Below are 19,872 nucleotides of genomic sequence, written 5' to 3'. Positions count from 1 at the left end.
CTGGTGACTAGGGATGTAGGACATCTTTTTAGATGTTTATATGCCATCTGTGTTTCTTCTTTTGAGAACTCTCTAATTCATTCCATAGCCCATTTTTTAATTAGGTTGTTTGATTTCTTATTATTTAATTTTGTGAGTTCTTTGAATATCTTAGGTATTAAACCTCTATCAGACATATAGCTGGCAAAGATTACCTCCCACTCTGCAGGTTGCCTCTTTGCTATAGTCACAGTGTCCTTTGCTATAGAAAAGCTTTGTATTTTCATGAGGTCCCAGTGGTTAATCTTTGGCTTTATTTCCTAAGCAATTGGGGTTATATTCAGAAAGTCTTTGCCAAGACCAATATGTTGAAGGGCTTCCCCTACTTTTTCCTCTAGTAGTATCATACTTTCAGGCATGATATTAAGGTCTTTCATGTATTTGGACTTAATTCTTGTGCATGGAGAGAGACAAGGATCCATTTTCATCCTTCTACAGATACATATCCAGTTTTCCCAGCTCCATTTACTGAAGAGGTTGTCTTCTCTCCAATGAGTATTTCTGGCATTTTTGTCGAATATAAGTGGCTATAGCTACTCAGACTTACATCTGGGTCCTTTATTCTGTTCCATTGATCTACATGTCTGCTTTAGTGCCAATAGCATGCTGTTTTTGTTACTATGGCTCTATAATATAGGTTAAAACCAGGTATGGTGATACCATCAGCCTCATTTTTGTTGCTCAAATTTGTTATAGATATTTGAGGGTTTTTTTGTGTTTCCAAATAAATTTTTAGGTTGTTTTTTCTATTTCTGTGAAGAATGCCATTGGAATTTTGATAGGGATTACAATAAATGCATAGATTGCTTTTGATAAGATTGCCATTTTCTCTATATTGATTCTTCCAATCCAAGAACAAGGGATGTCTTTCCATTTCCCAGTGTCCTCTGCAATTTCTTGCTTGAGTGTTCTAAATTTTTCATTGTAGAGATCCTTCACTTCCTTTGTTACGTTTATTCCGAGGTACCTTTTTATTGATGCAATTGTGAATAAAAGTGATTCTCTGATTTCATCCTCTGTGTGTTTGTTGTTAGCAAAGAGGAAGGCTACTGATTTCTTTGTGTTTATTTTTTATCCTGATACATGGCCATACGTGTTTATCAGCTCTAGAAGTTTGCTGGTAGAATCTTTAGGGACATTTATATATAGAATCATGTCATCTGCAGATAATGATAACTTGATCTCTTTCTTTCCAATTTGTATCCCTTTTATGTGTGTCTCATGCCTTATTGCTACGGCTAAGACTTCCAGTACCATATTAAATAAAAGTGGAGACAGTGGACACCCTTGTCTTGTTCCTGCTTTTAGTAGGAAAGCTTCAAGTTTTTCTCCATTTAGTATTATGTTGGCTGTAGTTTTGTCATAACTAACCTTTATTATGTTGCGATATATTCCTTCTTTTCCCAGTCTCTCTAGGACTTTTATGATGAGGGGATATTGGTCTGTTTGAAATGCTTTTTTTGTATCTAATGAAATGATCATGTGATTTTTGTCCTTCAGTAAATTTATATAATGTATTAATTTATTGATTAGCATATGTTGAACCATCCCTACATCTCTGGGATATAGCCAACTTAGTCGGAGTGAATTATCTTTTTGACATATTCTTGTATTGCATTTGCCAATATTTTGTTGAGCATTTTTGCATCTATGCTCATGAGGGAGATTGGTCTGTAATTTTGTTTTTTTGTTCTATCTCTGCCTGGTTTTAGTATTGGGGTGATGCTGGCTTAGTAGAGGGCGTTTGGTAGGATTCCTTCTTTTTCTATTTAATGGAAAAGCTTAAAAATCAATGATGTTAGTTATTCCCTGAAGGTCTGGTAAATTCAGCAGTGAATTCATCTGGGCTTAGACTGTTTTTAGTTGGCAGATTTTTGATAAGTGATTGGATTGCCATACTTGTTACAGGTCTATCTAAATTGTTAATCTCATCTTGATTCAATTTAGGTAGGTCATATATATCAAGGAAATCATCCATTTCTTTCAGATTTTCAAACTTGTGGAATATATGTTCTTATGTGATTTTTTAAATTTCTTTGGTATCTGCTGTTATGGTGCCTTTTTCATCTCTAATTTTATTAATTTGTGTCTCTTCTCTCTTTGTTTTGGTCATATTTGCTAAGGGTTTATCAATCTTGTTTATCCTTTCAAAGAACCAACTCTTTGCTTCATTGATTCTTTGGATTTTTAAAAAAATTTCTATTTCATTCATTTCTGCCCTACTCTTTATTATTTCTTCCTGTCTGCTAATTTTTGGTTTGCCTTGTTATTCTTTTTCCAAGGCCTTAAGGTGAAGCATTAAGAAGTTTACTTGGGACATTTCTAATTTCCTAATATAAGCACTTAAATCTATAAATTTTCCTTTTAGGACTGCCTTCATTCCCAAAGGTTTTGGTATGTTGTGTTCTCATTATCATTTGACTTTATGAAATTTTTGATTTCCTTCTTGATTTCTTCATTGACCCATTCATCATTTAGTAGTGTATTGTTCAGTTTTCATGATTTTGTGTATGCTCTATAGCTTTTCTTGCTATTTATTAGTAGTTTGATCCCATTACGATCAGATGGAATACAAGGAATTTTTTTTAATTTTCCTGTATTGGTTAAGATTTGTGGGTTTTTTTGTTATAATATATGGTCTGTTTTAGAGAATGTTCCATGTGCTGCTGAAAAGAATGTGTATTTTACAGCATTTGGATGAAATGACCTGTAGATATCTGTTAGGTCCATTCCTTCTATTACCTCATTTAACCCAGATGCATCTATGCTTATTTTTTTCCTTGGATGACCTGTAAATTTATGAGAGTGTTAAAGTCACTCACTACCACAGTGTTTGGTGTTATCTGTGACCTTAGTTCTAATAGCATTTGTTTGATGAAGTTGGAGGCCCCCAGGCCCCCATGTTAGGTGCATATATGTGTAGGATTGTATTGTCCTCCTGTTAGAGTATGCCTTTAATCAACATAAAGTGACCTTCCTTATCTTTCCTAACTAATGTTGGACTGAAGTCTACCTTGTCCGACATTAGGATAGCAACCCCTGCTTGTTTTAGGACCACTTGCTTGAAACACCGTTTTACAATCTTTCACTCTAAGATAGTGTCCATCCTTTGTTGAAAGGTGAGTTTCTTGGAGGCAATAAATTGAAGGATCCTGCTTTTTAACCCAGTCTGCAAACCTATGTCTTTTGGTTGGGGCATTGAGGCCATTGACATTAAGAGATAGTATGGAAAGGCGTGTGTTTATTTTTGCCATTTTTTCCTAGTTCTTCCCATTTTACCTTTGCTTTCTTGTATTAACTAGTATTTGAGTATGGCTTGCTCTTTTCAGGTTCCTTATATGTGTACTTTTCTTTCTCTTCACAATGGAGGATTCTTTCAAGTATTTTTTATAGACCTGGTATTGTCTTCAAATATTCCTTTATCCCACTTTTGTTGTGGAATGTCCTTATTTCTGTCTATTTGAATGGATAGCTTTCCAGGATAAAGTAACCTTGGTTGACAGTTGCTATCTTTCAGAACTTGGAATACATTACTCCAAGCCCTTCTGGCTTTGAAAATTTGTGTTGACTAATCTGCTGTGATCCTGATGGGCTTGCCTTTGTATGTGACTTGATTTTTCTAACCACTTTCAATATATTTTCTTTACTTTGTGTGTATGGTAGTTTCATTATATTGTGGCAAGGAGAGGTTCTTTCCAGGTTTTGTCTGTGTGGTGTTCTAAAGGTGTCCTGTACCTGCATTGGCATCTCTTTCCCAATTTGGGGGAAGTTTTTTTGTATGATTTTGTTGAAAATGCCTAGTATACCTTTGGAGTGAAATTCTTCTCCTACTATACCCTGAATTCTTATGTTTGATCTTTTATTAGTGTACCTAATATCTTGAAATTCCCATGCATGGTTTCCTATTAGTTTGTACTTCTCTGTTGAACTGTATTAGATCTGCCACCTGGTCTTCTAGTTTAGATATCCTGTCCTCTATTTCATTCAATATACTGGTGATATTTTCTACTGTTTTTTTTTTTTTTAATTTCACTGACTGTGTTCTTCATTGCTAGTGTTTCTGACTGCTTTTTCTTTATTATTTCTATTTCCTTATTTATTCTTGTATTGACCTCCTTATTTCATTAAATTGGTTTCTTGTGTCTTCTTTGATCTCTTTGATTTCCTCTTTCATTCCTTCCATTTCTTCTTTGACTTCTTTAAACATATTTATAATCATTCTTTTGAAATCTTTCTCAGGCATTTCCTCTAAATCAGTTCCATTGGAGGTCATTTCTGATGCATTAATAATTTTTGGTGGATTTTATTGTCTTGATATTTTTGTGTTTCTTGTGTTATAATGTACATATTTATGTATCTTGGATTGATTTAACAGTTGGATTTTCTAATTATCTGTAGTATTATTAGATGTATCAATCAATCTGTTGTTATTTATCTCAGGGTAGGAGCTTAAGGTGCTAGTGTGGTTCTTACGACTCTCGGAGTAACCACAAAAGTGACCCTAGATGTTGGATTTGCCTGCTATGAGAGTATTCATTCATTAGGTTGAGTGGAACAAAGTACAGGCAGATTCTAAAATTTAACTAAACAATGTACACCTTCAGTAAAAAGTAGCACAGAGTATTTAAGCAAGAGTAGGTATTATGACAACCAGATTCTCTAAAAGTCGCAGTTCCTAAGGATGTGGTTGCCCCACACCCTTAATCCTGTCAACTAGGAAGCTAAGATTTCTGGTCTGTAGAGGGTTTCAAGTAAGGTCATGACCAAGGGAGACCTTTCCCTAACAAATGACAGAAGAGGAAACAAAGGCACCATAAATCAGGATGCAACAGATGACAAGACCAAAATATAGCTTATTTAAGAATGGCAAATCCGACCATCCATCAGATTTAACATATAATTTATACTGACATGAAAGGTGCAATTAGCACTTCCAACCCAAGCATATACCAGGCTTATTTGGCAGGTACTGAGCTGGTGTAATCTCAGCTACCTTTTGGGATGGCTTTGGTCTCAATTATGCTGTACTCCTGCTTGAGTCCCTCTTTGCTGCTCTGTGGGCTCAGGTAGGCTGGCTGTGCAAATGGGTCACTGCTCTGATCACCTGTGCTGGGTCCTGTGTAGGTGAGCTCCCTTCCCCAGGTCTCTGGTGCTTGCTGGTGCTTGTGCTGGCCGTGGGGGAGGGGAGGCTGTGGATGGTGGATGAAGTTCTCCTGCTGGTCCTAGCAATCCTCATTGGTCCCTGCCATCCTCCCTTCATGTTTCTTGGGTTGGCAAGGAGGCCGATATGAGTGGAGAATCCCCTCACCTGATTCTTCCTGTGGCTCAAGCCGAGCCTTGCGGTTGTGACCATATGGACCTGGTGCTGCTGCTGCTGGAGGCAGTTCTGCTTGCTTTTGTCATCTCTAGAAGCTCTAAATCTCTCCTTCTTCTCTGCTGCAGTTGATAATTTCTTACAAACCTCACTCTCCAATATAAGAGTACATTTTGCTATGGGGGGGGGGTTCACTCCCCTAGGCTGCTTTGGTGTGGTTCCTGTGCTGCCATCTTAACTGGAAGGCTACTTGTGTCTCTTGTGTAGATCTTGCACATCTAAGATTGGTCATTGATCCACAAACACTTGAATGCAGTGATTAGATTAGAGCTTGGTGCTCCCTCATCATAACCTGTGTTGGCAAACATCAGTGCTGCTAAAAATTTAGGCATGGAGGCCCTCAGTACTGGTCTGTGGACAGGATGGCAGATGTAACTCCCTTTCAGCTAGGAAGAAACATGCATGGCCACTGGCTTTTCAGGTGAGGATACATTTTGTATACATGGTGCAAGTGGTCAAAAAGGGTGCAAACTCAGGAGAAGAGTGTGTGCAGTATGAGTTAGGGGGTGTTGTGACTATGGCAATAATAAGCTGGCACTTGCCTCGAGGTTGAGTCTTTGTACTATGCAGGGTATGCTGACGGATGGCGCACAGGTGAGCAATACCCATACAGACACACAGAGTCCCCAGGGAAACAGAAGCCAGAGGGTCCTGGGCTCTGCACTGTGGTTTAGGCAGTTCAACTCATTCGGTTTTTTAGAAATTTTTCTTTTTTTTTTTGTGGGGGGAGCGACGTTTTGGTTTTTCAAGGTAAGGTCTCACTCTAGCCCAGGCTGACCTGAAATTCACTATGCAGTCTCAGACTGGCCTTGAACTCATGGGGGTCCTCCTACCTCTGCCTCCCAAGTACTGGGATTAAAGGTGGGTGCCACCATGCCTGGCTACTTCAGTTCATTCTTGATGTAAAAAAAGGAAATTGGAAAAATCAAACTGTAAATTCAGGCTAGCAGTATGTGCTACAAAGGATTTTATAAATTTGTTTTGTTAAAAAAACAACAAAGGGCCAGAGAGATTGCCTAGTGGTTAAGGTGTTTGCCTGCACAGCTAAAGATCCAGGTTCCATTCCAGAGGACCCATGTAAAGCCAGACGCACAAAGTGGCACATGCATCTTGAATTCTTTTGCAGTGGCTGAATGCTCTGGCTCAGCCTTTTACACACACACTGTCTGCCCCCCCACACACCTTTTTTTTCTCTCTCAAGTAAATAAAATAAAAAATACCAAGAAAGGGTTAGAGAGATGGTTTAGTGGTTAAGGCACTTGGCTGTAAAGCCAAAGGACCTAGGGTCAATTCCCCAGGTCCCATGTAAGCCAGATGCACAGGATGGTGCATGCCTTTAGTCCCAGCACTCAGGAAGCTGAGGTAGGAGGATAGCTGTGAGTTCGAGGCCAGCCTGTGACTAATCCAGGTCAGCCCAGGGTAGTACAAGACCCTTCCTCAAAAAAAAAAATTAAAAACTATCTCCCAAAAGCCTTATGTTCCAGGAAGCTTTCTTCAGTTCAACCTTACTAGCCCTTATGACTATATTAGTCTCTTCCTAAATGGTAATAATTTACTTAAATCGTAGTGGACTGTAAAATGGCCTCCCCTAATTTCAACACATGCTGACAATGCTCAAGTCCTTTTCATATCAGTTGCAAGATTCCATCTTGGAGCCCACCTTACAAAATGTCATCATGTGTAATAGTTCTCAAAATAATTCTCACATGTATGTCCTACAACCCAAGACATATTAACTGTGAGGATTATGTTACCAGCATAATCTCACTCTAGCCTAGGCTGACCTGGAATCCACAATGTAGTCTAGGGTGGCCTCCATCTCACTTCTATCCTCCTACCTTTGCCTCCCAAATGCTGGGATTTAAGGAGTGCACAAGCATGCCTGACTGAAATTTTACAACCTTGATTGAGATTGTGAGATGCACAGTAAGCCTCAGCTTCAAATGAAACTTTGTTATAATTGTACTTAATGAACATCAAAGTTCTGATTGTTGTCACATTTTTCTTATGTGTACATTTGTATTAATTCTATGTAAATTACCATTATTTCAAACTGTTGTATATTTAAAGATGAATAGCATAGTTCTTATATGCCTTGTTTGTTGAGAACATGATTTTCATCAATATGTTTTCTTCACATAGAAATACTTTTTGAGTTTTATTTTTCTCCCCATAGCACTTGTTGAGAAATCAAACTTTAATTTTAAGCAGTAGATGTAATGATGGCTGGTACCATCGTAATATTGACATTTATGAATAAGAGCAAGAGAATGAGAAACAGAAAGAGAACTGACACACCAGTACCTTAGCCACTGAGAACAAACTCCAGATGTGTGTGTCGCCTTGTTTTTCTGGCTTGCCTGGGTTCTGGGGAGTCGAACCTGGGTCCTTAGGCTTTGCTGAGGCATCTCTCAATCCCTAATATTGACAATTTTGAAACAGGGTGTTAGGAGTTCAGGAAAGTTCTCGAACCCTAAAGCCTGGGTTCATGTTTGCATTTAATCAAAGAACTGGGAAAATTAAACTGAAAAGGATAACTACCAAATTGTTATGTTTCTTGAGGGGAGCACAGAACCAAGGGAAGGAAAATGAGTACACTGCCAGGTCTGAGAGCCCACATGGTGGGCCTGGAAGAAAGTACAACCAGAGTTAGAGAGGAAAGAAAAGAAAGTGCAAAGAACTCGTGCCACGTGGGGCCAGGTGGGTTAAAGAGCCCCGTGGGAGCAGGGCTCAGGGGATTCCTCCCTCATCTCTGACCTGTGGTGAGGGGAAACTCTCTAGAGCCTGGAGGTTCGGGAGTGATGGTCAGGAAGCCGCAGGAGAGGCCTGTCCCCTATGACGCATCTTTTTATAACCTTGCTGTCGTGGGCTTCACCTTCCCAGCCAGGTAGGCCAGAGAGACAGCTGGTTGGTCTGGGCTAGAGGATGGCTCAGAAAGAGGCCAGCTATGGAGTCAAGTTCTGCAGTCTAAGCTAGACCAACCACAATATCAGAATTAGCTTTAAATTCTAGAATGGTATGGCAAAACAGTTCTAGGGGACTAATTCTCTAGCCCTCTGCATGATTTTAATAATGGAGATTCATGGGAGTAGGGTAGGAAGTTGAATCCTATTTTTTTTCCAGTTTTGTGGAGGTGGAACTAATATCAACCTTCATTCCAAGATTTAGGATGTTGCTCTGAACTCACTATTTTCACTATTTCATGCTGTTAGTGAAGATTATCACCAAGAAGCCCCCCAAACACCTTCCAGCACATGAGGGTTTGCCAGGAGATGACAGGCTTTCCTCTCAGTTCCAAGAGGTCCAGCTCATTTTTCCAATCAAAATATCACCATTTCAAAGTCATCACACTGGGCTGGAGAGATGGATCAGCAGTTAAGGCACTTGTCTGCAAAGCCTAAGGACTCAGGTTTGATGTCCCAGAACCCACATAAAGCCATTTACACAAGGTGGCACATGCATCTGGAATTTGCAGCAGCTGGAGGCCCTTGGTGCATCCATTGTCTCTCTCAGCCTCTCTCTCAAATAATTAAAAAAGAAAAAAAGAAATACTTGGGACAGGCATGGTGGTATATGACATTAATCACAGCAATTGGGAAACCAAGGTAGGTAGATTACTGTGAGCTCAAGGCCACCCTGAGACTGCATAATGAATTCTAAGTCAGCCTAGGCTAGGGAGAGACCCTACCTTGCAAAAACATAAAACAAAAAAAAAAAAAAAAAAAAGAAATACTCAACTATTCTCTAGCTACTTCACTAACCTTACAATTTATATACAGGAAAGAAAAACTATTAAGTCATTAGATTCCATGTAGACATGTTTTGACTATACCAGAGAGACTATTGACTCAGGATCCCATATGTAATCTCTATTAAATACTATTTCTAACTCCCATTCTATTTATTTATTTATTTGTTTATTTATTTATTTATACATAGGTTATATTCCTATATCCCCTCCCTCACCTTTGTCCCTAGTTCTCAGTCGGGCTATAAGTGTTCAGTGTGGGGTAATTAGGGTCTCAGTCAGCCTCAGGGTGGGGGTTGAGCGGAAGGGAGGCTGTGCCTCCGTGTATTTCTACTCACACTGTGGCTCTTACAATCTTCCTGCCCCCACCTCCACTTCCAAAGCAATTCCTGAACTTGACAAAGTGTGTTAGTAGTTGGGTTAGGAGTTGAGTTCTCTGTACTTCTGCTTTGATGTGTTTCCATTCACCACAGTGCTTGCTGCTGTTTCCTGGGGGCTCGGTGGCGGGCTACCTCTGGAAGCAATGCTTGTGTCACTGATTCCTCCTGAACACTCATGGTGTGCAGTTGGGTATCTTTTTAAAAAAAAAAATTATTTATTTCAGAGAGAGAGAGAGGATGTGCCAGGTCCTCCAGCCACTGCAAAATGAACTCCAAACACATGTGCCACCTTGTGCATCTGGCTGACTTAGGTACTGGGATTCAAACCTGAGTCTTTTGGCTTTGCAGACAAGTGCCTTAACTGCTAAGCCATCTCTCCAGCCTGTTTTCTTGTTGTGTTGATGGATCTTGGATTACCCCGGTGTTCTCTGCCATCTAGATAATAAAACAGATTCTGCAACCAAGAGTGAAAGCAGCTTTGACCAAGGACAGTAGGCTCAGAAGTGCGAGAGGCATGGTGATGTATATGCCACTCTCCTTATCCGGAGAGCAATGAGGACTTCTTTCCAGGGTTTGGTGGTTTTCTGGCAATGGGATTCTGACTTGGTTCCCAGCACCAGTTATGAGTTCTTTCCCGCTGAGTGGGCCTCATGTCCCAATCAGAGAGTAGTTGGTCACCCGCACAGCCTGTGTGCCACTATTGCATAGGTGTGAGCTTCTTGTCCAGCTGGTTGGTAGCATAGCTTGCACGGTCCCCTGCTTCTTCATGCTGTGGCAAAGATTATCACCAAGAAGACCCCAGAACACCTTCCAGCACATGAGGGTTTGCCAGGAGATGACGGGCTTTCCTCTCAGTTCCAAGAGGTCCAGCTCTAGGCAGTGTGTTCAGAGTCATTTAAGCTCTGGCGGTTCAAGCTGACTGCTATTGGGTTCTCTGTCTCTCTCTCATTCTCTCTATCATATGCTGGAGTGAGCCATGTGTTTTTTTTTTTGTTTTGTGTTTTTTTTTTTTGCCCTTGATGGAACTTCCTTTGGACACTATAAGTCTAAAATAAAGCCCTTTCCTCTCATGAGCTATGACAGTTTCGAAAAATTTGTCCCAGCAGTGAGGACCTGCCTGGCATACATGGGTTATGGAGGAGGACAATATGACCCTGGCCAGGCGTAGTGGTGCATGCCTTTGATCCCAGGATCTAAAAGGCAGAGCTAGGAGCATCACTATCATCTGGAGGCCAGCCTGAGACCACAGAGTGAGTTACAACTTATCCTGGACCACAGTGAGACCCTACCTCAAAATACCAAAAAAAAAAAAAAAAAAAGCCTGGTGTGGTGGCACATGCCTTTATTCTCAGTACTCAGGAGGCAGAGGTAGGAGGAAGATCGCTATGGGTTTGAGGCCAATCTGAGACTACATAGTGAATTCCAGGTCAGCCTGGGCTAGAGCAAGACCCTACCTCGGAAACCAAAACAGAAAGAGAGAAAATATGACAGTGTCTTTGGGTTTATTAACAGGTTCAAAAGTGACAGATTGCATGAGTCAGTGTTGTAATGTGTATCTCACAGACACCCTCATACAGAAGGCATCAATACCACCAAGTCTGCTGACAGGCATTATGTTCTCTAATAGTTAGGCTGAGACCACACATCAAAGGCTAGTGCTTCATTCCTAGCAGCTTGAGATAGTTCTGCTAAGTTTTGTTTTTTTTTAATACTTACTTATTTGTGAGCAGAGGCAGATAGAAGAGAGACAGATGGGGGCAGGGAGAATGGGTACACTAGTGCCTCTAGCTACTGGAAATGAACTGCAGATGCATGGACTACCATGTGCAACTGGCTTTACGTGGGTACTGGGGAATCAAACCTGGGTCCTAAGACTTGGCAATCAAGTACCTTAAATGCTAAGCTATCTCTTCAGCCACAGTCCTGATAGTTTTCTCCATATTTTCAGGGGGTTATTTTAAAAGCAATGTGCTTCTCCAACAGAGAAAGTGTTAGGGCAATTTAAACATATTCCAATAGAAGAACATATGCACAGGTGGGGACACAGTCAGTTTTGTGTTGCTCCTAGAAAACACCCAACCAAGAGCAGCTTGTGGGAAGAAAGAGTTTATTTTGGCTTACAGACTTGAGGGGAAACTCCATGATGGCAAAGGAAAATGATGGCATGAGCAGAGAGTGGACATCACCTCCTGGCCAACATCAGATGGACAACAAACACAGGAGATTGTGCCAAACACTGGCAAGGGTAAGCTGGCTATAAATCCATAAGCCCTTCCACAAAAATACCCTGCCTTCAGGAGGCTCCAGTTCCCAAATTGACACCAGCAAAGGACCTAGCATTCAGAAGGCATGAGTTTATGGAGGACACCTGAATCAAACTGCTGCAGATGGGCACACTGCAAGTTTATGGTGCAAACATCTAAGCCTTCTCAGTTTAAGTTCATAGAGTTCATGCTCACTGAGGAAGGCTTGCAGAAACATTTCTGAGCTCAACTCACATTTTCAAAAGTGAAGGATGGGATAAAGGACTGCCAGAGTGGCAATTATCATAAGTGAGGTTTCTCCAAAATAAAAACAAGGAGCCAAAATAACTTGGTCATATTTTAAATTTCTTTCTTTCTTTCTTTCTTTTTTTTTTTTTTTTTGTTTTTCCAGGTAGGGTCTCACTCTGGTCCAGGCTGGCCTGGAATTAACTATGTAGTCTCAGGGTGGCCTCGAACTCTCGATGATCCTCCCACCTCTGCCTCCCAAGTGCTGGGATTAAAGGCGTGCGCCACCACGCCCAGCTCTAAATTTATTTCTCATTGACAACTCCATGACTGTGAAAAATATCCCATGGTAATTCCCTCCCTCCTCCCACTTTCCCCTTTGAAACTCCACTCTCCATCATATCCCCTCCCCCTATCAATCAATCTCTCTTTTATTTAATGTTATGATCTTTTCCTCCTATTATGATGGTCTTGTGTAGGTAGTGTCAGGCAGTGAGGCCATTTTGTGTCTGGAAGAGCATGTTGTAAGGAGTCCTACCCTTCCTTTGGATCTTACATTCTTTCTGCCACCTCTTCCACAATGGACACTGAGCCATGGGAAGTGTGATGCAGATATTTCAGTGCTGAGCACTTCTCTATCACTTCTTCTCAGCACCATGGTGCCTTCTGAGTTATCCCAAGGTCATTGCCATCTGAAAAGAGAAGCTTTTCTAACCAAAAGTGAAAGTAGCATTAATATATGTGTATGAACATTAAAAGAAATGCTGACTGGTGAGCATAGTATACACATTTAGCCAGACAGCAGAAGACATTACACCCTATGGCTCATGACTACCCCTGTTGTAGGTTTTCAGTATCAGAGGTGTATTCTCTCCCATGAAGCAGGCCTCCAGTGAAATTAGAGGGCAGTTGGTTTCCCCCATAACAGATGTGCCACTATTGCAGTCGTTAGCTCATTTGGCCTGGCTGGACAAATAGAAAGCTTGCAGTGTACACTGTTGGGTATCTTCACTGGTGATCTTTCTTTCTCCCATTGAACTGCATGCAGCATGGCTTTCCCCCTGCTTTCTGTCAGCTGGTCTACATGGAAGAGGTTTACATCTCAGCTCCAGCAGGGACTTGGTGAGTTTTGATTGGTTCACTCTTTTCTCAAAAGAATATTAGCAGAAGTAAAACTGAAGTTATTTGAAGGCATGTTAAAGATATCTGAAGGCTAGAGAGATGGCTCAGCAGTTAAGGAACTTGCCTTCGAAGCCTAAGGTCCTGGGTTCAATTCCTTATTACCCATGTAAGGCAGATGCACAAGGTGGTGCATGTGTCTGGAGTTTGTTTGCAATGCCTAGAGGTCCTTGCACATCCATTCTCTCTCTCAGTCTCTCTTCTGTTTTTCTCTTTCTCTGATTGCAAATAAATGACATATTTTTATATAAATAAATAAATATTTTGGACTGGAGAGATGGCTTAGCAGTTAAGGCATTTGCCTGCAAAGTCAAAGGACCCAGGTTCGATTCCTCAGATCTATGTCAGCCAGATGCACAAGGGGATGCATGCGTGTGGAGTTCATTTGCAGCAGATGGAGATCCTGGCGTGCCCATTCTTTCTCTTTCTCTCTCACTCACTCTCTCATAAATAACGAAAAATAAAACATTTAAAATAAATAAATATTTTAAAGCAAGATCATATTTCTCTCCCATCACTGTATGAGTTTACCACTTAGGTTCTTGCAGCACATATTTATGAAGGAAATACACAAAAAAATAGTTATCTTGAAAATGTTTTAAATGTTGAAAAGCAGATGGCTCTATGAATCATGAATTATAAATGTAACGAAGACCATAGCTTAGACATTTTTTTCTTCTTTATTTTAAGGTTTTATTTTTATTTCTTTATTTGCAAACATTGAGAGACAGGTGGAAGGGAATGCGTCCACCAGGACCTCCAAATGCATGTGCCTCCTTATGCACCTGGTTTATGTGCGTCCTGGGAAATCAAACCTGCATTCCTTAGGCTTTGCAGGCAAGTGCCTTAACCACTGAGTCATCTCTCCACCCCTTATTTATTTTATTTATAACACTGTCCTATTTTCTTGCTTGCTTTCCTGTTTGGTTTTTGACGTAGGGTCTTGCTCTAGCCCAGACTGACCTGGAATTCACTATGTAGTCTCTGACTGGTCTTGAACCGCCAGCTATTCTCCTTAATCTGGTGCCTGAAGATGGGATTAAAGGTGTGTGCCACGACACCAGGCATTTTTTTGTTTTTGTTTTTGTTTTGGTATTTTGAGATAAGGTTTCACTCTGGTCCAGGCTGACCTGGAACTCACTCTGTAGTCTTAGGCTTGCCTTGAACACACAGGGATCCCCCTACCTCTGCCTTCTGAGGGTTGGGATTAAAGGCATGCACCACTACGCCCAGCAAGTATCATATTTTCTTCCTCCATAACACATGTGGGCCAGTCAGTTCCTGTTAAAGAAAGTTTAATCCCAGCACTTGGAATGCTGAGGTAGGAGAATGACTGCGAGTTCAAGGCCACCCTGAGACTACATAATGAATTTCAGGTCAACCTGGGCTAGAGCAAGATGTTAACTTGAAAAATAAACAAACAAAAATAAAAATAGCTGGGTGTGCTGGTGCACACCTTTAATGCCAGCACTCGGGAGGCAGAGGTAGGAGGATCACTCTGAGTGTGAATTCAAGGCCACCCTGAGACTACATAGTGAATTCCAGGTCAGCCTGTACTAGAGTGAAACCCTACCTTGAAAAACCAAAACTTAAAAATAAAAATAAAAGTAATAATAGAGAAATGGATTCCAGATGTTTAGGGGATCCAGTCTCTGCTCTCCTGTGGGATTGGGATTACAAGGCACTCATGGCCACACCCAGCTATTTAAGTGGGATCTAGAGATTTGAACTCAGGCAGTCTCAAGTGCCTTCATGCTTGCACAGGAAGGCACTTAACCACTGAGCTCCAGCCCCACATTAACTTTTATAGTTTCTCTTTCTTTTTTCTCCTTTTTGTCATTAATATTATTATTGACAACATATTTTGTATGGTTAAATCATGTGTTTGTACCCTCTCTTCCCTCATCCCTGCCCCCATGCCACTGGGGACCCTCCTCAGTGGGGTGCAGGTATTCTCTTTGGGGTTGTGGCTTATGTGTTTCAGGAGCAGCAGTCTCAAAAGAAGACCCGGTGGAAGAGTGATAGTGTGACGGAATGGGAAACCCCGACATTCCACTCCCGCCACCGCATGCAAGTGGCCTCTGCTGCAGGCAAGAGTGTGGAGATGCCTTAAGGATACATACATACATTCACATTACACACACACACACACACACATAAGCAAATATACATATATATATATATTAAATATATATAATATTTATAATTTTTATAATTTATAAAATTTATAATTTTATTATATACTTTATATATATTATATATATTATTATATATACACACATAAGCAAATATATATTAAATATATAATATTTATAATTTTTATAATTTATAAAATTTATAATTTTATTATTTACATATATATGTATATATATATTAAAGTTGGGGTGGAGAAATGGTTCAGCAGTTAAGGCACTTGCTTGCAAAGCCTAAGACCATTGAATTGATTCCACAGTACCCACATAAAGCCAGATGTACAAGGTGGCACGTACATTTGGAGTTCACTTCTTGCAGTGGCTGGAAGCTTTGGCACACTCGTTCTCCCTCTCCTTTTCTTTCTTTTTTTTTTTAAATTTATTTATTTGAGAGTGACAGACACAGAGAAGGACAGATAGAGAGAGAGAGAGAATGGGCATGCCAGGGCTTCCAGCCTCTGCAAACGAACTCCAGATGCATGCGCCCCCTTGTGCATCTGGCTAACGTGGGACCTGGGGAACCGAGCCTCGAACCGGAGTCCTTAGGCTTCACAGGCGAGCGTTTAACTGCTAAGCCATCTCTCCAGCCCTCCCTCTCCTTTTCTTTCTGCTTCTCTTTCTTTCTCTCTCTCTCTTTCTCTTAGACATACATAAATAAATAAGTGAATGAATGAATATTTAACAAAAAGTAGAGGAATGGGATACAGCAAGAGATATGAAAGCAGATAGGCAAATATTAAGGTGACAAGCAAGAAGTGTGGATGTGGGCTGCATAGATGGCTTAGTTGCTAAAGGCCCTTGCTTGCAAAGCCTGAAGACTTGAGTTGAATTCCCCAGCACCCACAGAAAACCAAATGCACAAAGTGGTGAATGTGTCTTGAGTTTGCTTGTAATGGCAAGAGACCTTGGGGTGCCTATATTTTCTCTCTCTCCCTCTCTTTCCAATAAGTTAAATAAATATTTCAAAAGCGTAAGAGGGGTGAGGAGAGGTTGGTCAGTGGTTAAGGCACCTGCCTGTCAAGCTTAAGGACCCAGGTTTGATTTCCCAGTACCCACATAAAGCTGGATGCACAAGGTGGCGCATGCTTCTGGAGTTTGTTTGCAGTGGTTGGAGGCCCTGATGTACCCATTCTCTCTCTCCCTCTCTCTCAAATAAAATTTTAAAACACTTCTTAAAAAGCTGAAAAATGAAGGGTTTTTTTTTGCAGGTGTAGCTCACTGAGTCCCACATCATCAAAATAAAGTTACTTTACAAAAGAGAAAGAAGCAAAAAAAAGAAGAAGGAGGAGGAGGAAAGAAAAAAAGAAAAAGAGGAAGAAAGAAAACAAAACAAAAAAGAAAGAAGGACCTAAGATTTTCCCCTCACACTAGGGTCCTTGGTGATTCCATGAGAGCCTGGCTGCTGGAAGGTTCTCTTGGGACGGAAGCCTCCTTTCTGCCTACACCAGCGTTTATTGCATGCTGGTTTCACGTTTCCTCCTCGCTCATCTGTGACGTCACATATTCATAAATGGGCCTGTGCAACACGTGCTGGGAGCAGGCTGTAGAAGAGAGAGAGGAGTGCTCTGCACTGTAATATCTCATCACACCTTCCAAGGCTCAGGGTCTATTGCAGAAGACGTGGTGGAAAGAATGTAAGATCCAAAGGAAGGGTAGGTGAGAGACAGAGAGAGTGAGAATGGGCATGTCAGGGCCTTCAGCCACCGCAAAAGAACTCCAGACGCATGTGACACTTTGTGCATCTGACTTTACCTAGATACTGGGGAATTGAACCTGTGTCATTAGGATTTGCAGACTAGTGCACTACCCACTGGACCATCTCTCTAGCCTGGTGACTATATGTTAATGCATGTAATTCTGTTCCAGCAAACCCTCCACCCACACAGCCCAAGGAACACAGTGTTCTGGTCAGTGTTATACTGAATAATAATGGTCCCCAGTACTTGTCAAAGAAGTTGTCTCGAATAGTTATAGACAGATAGGTGGATGGATGGATGGCTACATAGAAGATGGATTGTTTGATAGATAGATGAGAGATACTTATATGAGGGATGATAGATAGATGTTGATGATAGATAAATAGATAGATAGATGATAGGTAAGAGATTTAAGCATAGAAGAAAGATAGAGAGGCAGGAGAGATGGTTCAGCAGTTAAGGCACTTGCCTGCAAAGCCTAAGGAGCCAGGTTTGATTCCCCAGTACCCATAGAAAGCTAGATGCACAAGGTGGCAAATGCATCTGGAGTTCAATTGAAGTGGCTGGAGGCCCTGGCATCCCCATTCTCCCCCCCACCCTATTTCTCTCTTTCCTTGTTTCTCTCTCTCTCTCTCTCTCTGAAAAAAAAATATATGTGTGTGTATACACACACACACACACACACACACACACACACACACACAAAGAAGATAGAGCAAGCAAGTGAAAGGTAAGTAGGTAATTAAATATATAAATTGATTGCTGAAAGATAAGTGAAGAACTACATGACAGATATATGGAAGCTGGTAGGTGCACAGAGAGATGTAGGTATGGGGGACATTGAATGGAAGATTGAACGATAGCCAGTGGGCATGCTCCAGGGCAGTTCGCAGACTGGTCACTGAGTGCTGGACTTCCTTGCTGCCTCCCTCCTCCGAGGACAAGAAGATGCCCCCAAAGCGCATAGCTAGGTGAAGATCCCCCCCCTGAAGATGCCATCCCCAAAAGCAAGAAGGTGAAGGTCTCGCACAGGTCCCACAGACAGAACCGGACTTGGTGCTGACATTGGGCCAGGGTAACGTGGGCCGGCTGGGGCTGGGTGGAAATGTGATGGAGAGGAAGAATCCAGCCCTTGCCCCTCCCAGAGGATGTTGTACAGGCCGAAGCTGGCGGCAGGCATAGCGTGTGTCTGAGCTAAAGTGGCCAGTGTCCTCCTGTGGCTGCAGTGATGAGCGTGCCCCGGGAAGAGGCCGTTCAGTGGAGGGCTCAGAGATGGGCCCTGGGAAAGTGGAACTGCAGAAGTGGTGCCGGTGTCAGCAGGAGACAGTCACACAGCAGCCCTCGCCGAGGATGGCCGCGTCTTCCTCTGACCTCCTTCCGGGACAATGCTGGGGTGACTGGGCTGAGGAGCCCAAGAGGAGGAGCATGGTGCGTGTGCAAGCGCAGCTGGACAGGCCTGTGGTGAAGGTGGCCTCAGTGGCTTCAGGACATGACCACTCGGTGATGCCGACGGCCGATGGCGACCTCTGCACCTCGGGCTGTGGGGAGCAGGTCAGCTGCGCCGTGTGCCTGAGTTATTGGCCACTCGTGGTGGCCATCGGGGTCTTGAACGACTCCTGGTCCCCAAGTGCGCGCCGCTGAAATCCATGGGCAGCCAAGGCCATGTGGGGCCATTTATTTTTGCCATGTCCCCCAAGGGCCACGGGTATGGCTTCGTCTTCCCCGGCTATCACCGTCTTGGAACGCCGGCACGGAGCCTCGCTTCATGCCACAGAACTTAACATCTCCCCAGAACTCCCTGGCGGCCCCGCCGTGCGTCTGCGCGGACGCGGAAGGAAGCGCGCACAGCCCGGGCGGGCTGGGGGTGGGCGGCGGGGCGTGGGGAGGGGCCGAGGAGAAGCGCTGCCCACCCGCATCTCCAGGTTGCCCGCCGTCTCTTCAGTGGCTTGGGGGCATCTGTGGCGTGTGCTGCGTCCAAAGAGGGCCGTGTTTCCGCCTGGGACATGGGCACTAACTCCCAGCCAGGCGCAGGCCAGGCTGAGGACGCCTGGAGCCGCGGGCGACGACTGGCGAGCAGCGGGAGGACGTGCGGCGCGGTCTGTGTCCAGCGAGGCCGCGCACAGTCTTCCCCGCTAAGGACAGCAGCGGAGCTGAGGAGGCCGAGGGCCCGGCTCCTGCCCGCCCTGCCTCGGAACAGGAAAGCCGCTAAGGACCGACTCCTGCAGGCCTCGCCCTCGCCCTGAGCACCCGTCACCTCCTGCACTTCCCATTAGCACAGGCCTTTTCTTCTTTTCCTCCCTCCTTTCTGGACTCATCCTGGCATTTGCAGGATGAAGGGGCTGAGAGGTGTTCTCAGAAGAAACACTGCCTACTCCGGACCGCTGTGGTTACACTGCTCTCTCTCCACTCCCCTGTCTCCCACGGTCCTGGCTGGCCCTGCCTGCCAAAAACCAAAACTTCCTCCCCTTGGGGGCTGGAGAAGTTGGGGCTCCATCTAGCCCCGCCCAAGCCATGCTCCACTCTTCCCGTACTTAGCAGTACAGGGGAGACAGAAGGTGCAGTCACCGGATCCTGCTGTCACACCTTTGCCTGGGACATCTGGACAAAGGCTTTGCCGGACTGTGGACAACCCAAAGCCAACTATTTGGCTCTAAACAGGTGCCCGTGGGGCAAAAGACAGTGATCCATTTGGAGAACGTCAGCTAGCTGTTGTCCTAAAAGCACAAAGCTTACTCCTGTCTCTTGGGCATTGCCTGTGCATTCCTCTGGCATTT

At 43.0% G+C, this 19,872-nt stretch overlaps 1 pseudogene; it reads left to right on the top strand.

Moving 5' to 3' along the window:
• Nucleotides 1–18,046: 18,046 nt before the first annotated feature.
• On the top strand, nt 18,047–19,341 carry LOC123454648 (annotated as a pseudogene).
• Nucleotides 19,342–19,872: the final 531 nt, after the last annotated feature.

Source organism: Jaculus jaculus, chromosome 14 (genome assembly GCF_020740685.1).
Source record: "Jaculus jaculus isolate mJacJac1 chromosome 14, mJacJac1.mat.Y.cur, whole genome shotgun sequence".
Classification (NCBI taxonomy): Eukaryota; Metazoa; Chordata; class Mammalia; order Rodentia; family Dipodidae; genus Jaculus; species Jaculus jaculus.
The sequence above is the reverse complement of the archived record's forward strand: the minus strand, read 5'-3'. Positions and strand labels throughout refer to the sequence as shown.